The sequence below is a fragment of the Physeter macrocephalus genome, chromosome 8 (assembly GCF_002837175.3).
Source record: "Physeter macrocephalus isolate SW-GA chromosome 8, ASM283717v5, whole genome shotgun sequence".
Classification (NCBI taxonomy): domain Eukaryota; kingdom Metazoa; phylum Chordata; class Mammalia; order Artiodactyla; family Physeteridae; genus Physeter; species Physeter macrocephalus.
In genome coordinates, this window is record NC_041221.1 from 54,673,359 (window position 1) to 54,676,594 (window position 3,236).

The following is a 3,236-nucleotide window of genomic DNA, read 5'->3' on the forward strand; positions in this document are numbered from 1 at the left end:
TTATTCTTTTCCTTCTGCTTGCTTTGGATTTATTTTTTCTTTTTCTAGTTTCTTGGGGTGAGAGCTTAGATTGATTTGAGACTTTTCCTCTTTTCTAACGTAAGAATTTAATGTTATAAATGTCCCTGTCAGCATTGCAAAAGCTGTATCCCATAAATTTGATGTTGTATTTTCATTTTCTTTCTGTTCAATGTATTTTTAAAATTTCCCTTGAGATTTCCTCTTTGACTCATAGGTTATTTACAAGTGTATTTTTTAACTTCCAAGTTTAGAGATTTCCTGTTTGCTTTCTGTTACTGATTTCTAGTTTGATTCCATTTGATGAAAAAATACTCTGATATTAGTTTTTTTTTTTAATTTGTTGATGTTTGGGTTATGATCCAAGATATGATCTATCTTGGATAGATAGTTCCATGGGCACATGTTCTGCTGTTTTGGATTAGTGTTCCATATATGTAAATTAGATACTATTTGTTGATGGTGCTGTAATAGGGAAGAACAAATCTGACTCCATATTGGATCTGTTCCTTTTACTTTAACCTTGTGCTTTGTTGCCTGTGGTTAGTCATGCTGGTTCTGCAGCTTTTGTAAAAGAATGTTGCCTAAAAAAAAAAAAAAAATGTTGCCTATAGCCTGAAATATATAGGAGCCCTATTCTCAGGGCTCTGACCTGTAAGAGTCCATTCATATAGAGATAAAAAGTTGCAAAACAGAGTATAGCATGTGTTGGAGCTTTACAGGAACATCTTGACCTGACCTTCGTGGACAGCTGCAAGAACAAAGGGTTTCAACACCAAGAAGTTTGTAGCAACTAACCACTCTCCCCCCAACCCCCCACCTTGCCTTTAAAAGTGCTTTGCTGCAACCATTCAAGGAGTTCAGGGCTTTTTGGACACAAGCCACCTGTCTCCTTTTATGGCTCTGTAATAAACATTTCTCTGCTCCAAACTCTGAGGTTTCATGTTTCAGTTTGTTTGTCCTCACTGTGTGTGGGGCACAAGAACTTGTATTTGGTAACAGTGTTGTTATTTTACATACTTGCTATTTTTTCTGTCTAGTTGTTCTATCAGTTGAGAGAAGGATGTTGCGGTCTCCAACTATAATTGTGGGTTTGTCTATTTCTTCTTTCAGTTCTGTTAGTTTTGCTTCACGTATTTTGCATGTCTGTTGTTTGGTCTACATTTGCTTGGTGGGTTGATTCTTTTACCATTATGAATTGTCCTTTTCTGTTAATGGTAATTATCTTTGCTCTGACAACCACTTCATTGGATAGTAATAGTCTCCACTCCTATTTCCTTTTGATTAAAGTTTACATGGCATATATTTCCATACTTTTACTTTACTGTTTTATCATTGTTTTCTTCTCGCATTCCTGTGGGTTACTAGAACATTTTTTTACATTCCATTTTGATTTATCTATAATAGCTTTGTATATCTTTGTTAGTGGTTTCTCTAGGTATCATAATGCATAACTTATTACAATTTACTGATGTAGACGTTTCACCAGTTTGAGTGTAGAAACTTTATCTTCTTTTATGTCCCTTTACACTCTCATTTATTATGTAAGTATATTAAATATTTCCTTTACATTTACATTAGATTGATAACCAGATCAGACAATGTTGTAATTTTTGCTTTAACAGTCAAAAATAATAGAGAAAATCAAGAGAAGAAAGTCTGTTGTATTCATTGATATTTTTATTCTTTTCCATTGTTATTTCTCTCTTCATGATGTTCCAAAATTTCTTCTTATATAATTGCTTTCTCTTCAAAGAACTATTTTTTTTTTTTTGGTAATAAAACAGTGAACTTTATTGAGAAGTTTCAAGCATCAAGACCTGAGGAAGTATTTTTTAGTTCAGTTTATCAAAATACTTCAGTTTTCCAGCTGGATCTGGGATTACTGTTTCACCACCAGGTTTCCAACCACCAGGGCAGACTTCTCCATGTTTATTGGTGTACAGAAATGCTTGAACCAAACGCAGTGTCTTATCTGCAAATCTACCCCCAGGAAGGTCATTCAGAGTAATATGTTTTAGGATTCCTTTGTCATCAGTAATGAAGAGACCTCTAAGTGTGTGGCCCAAGTCTTCCAGATATATGCTATAGTCCTTTGAGATCTGATGGTTCAAATCTGAAAGAAGTGGAATCCTTATTGGCCCAAGTCCTCCTTGTCTTCAAGGGGTATTAATCCAGGCCAAATGGGTAAACTGTGAATCGATAGAGCATGCCACCACTTCAGTGTTTATGGATCTGAATTCCTCAGTTCTTTTACCAAAGAATAACTGATTTCAGTTGGACACACAAAGTGAAATCAAGTGGGTAGAAGAAAAAAAACCAGGTATTTCCCACAATAATCAGTTAACTTCCAGCTGCTTAAATTCTCCATTTATCACAGCTGTTCCTTCCCAATAAGATGCTGGCTTGGAAATCTTGGCTTTGCTGAGGTGCAGGGAGTGGTTGGCAACTGAAACCTGGCAACTGAAACGCCTCCCTACCAGGTACACTGGTCTACACGCATAGAAGTGGCACTCCTCTTCTTGGGTTGGGGGCCCCTCCTCCACCTCCAAACCCCACAGAGCTTTGGCCGGCATCAGGAACAGCAGCAGGGGCAGCAGCAGTAGCTTTCGGCTCCAGCCAGGGGCCGAAGTGGTTGCCGGTAGCCGCTGCGGCGCCTCCATGACCACGCGAGGGCAGTTGCACGTCCCTTGGCTCGAGCACCACTTCTCCCGCCACCAGGCAGCTACAACCGTGCACCCAACGCCCATGTGAGCCGAAGCACGGCGTTGCGAGACCTCCCCCATCCCCCAGGCTCCCCACCCGGCCACATAGGTGTGAGCCCCACTTGCTCACCCCCTGCAGAGAACTTTCTTTAGCCATTCTTTTCGGGTAGGTCTGATGGTGACAAAGTTTTTTAGCTGTCCCTCGTTGAGAATGTCTTGATTTCTACTTCATTATTGAAGGATCATTTCACCAGATATAGAACTTTGGATTTACAGTACTTTGAGCATTTGAAAAATGCTGTGACTCTTCTTTCTGTCCTTCATGGTTTTTGATAAGAAACCCACTGTCATTCAGTTTGTTTTTGTCCCAGCAGATACGGTGTTTCTGTATCGCTGCTTTCAAGATTATTTTCAGTTTTCACAACATGGATTACAGTGTGTCTTGGCATAGATTTCTTTGGGTTTATGGTGTGTTATTTGCAGAGCTTCTTGAATCTGTAGGTTTATGTCACT

At 39.0% G+C, this 3,236-nt stretch overlaps 1 pseudogene; it reads right to left on the reverse strand.

Moving 5' to 3' along the window:
- Nucleotides 1-1,853: 1,853 nt before the first annotated feature.
- Nucleotides 1,854-2,681, reverse strand: LOC102980298 (peroxiredoxin-4-like; annotated as a pseudogene).
- Nucleotides 2,682-3,236: the final 555 nt, after the last annotated feature.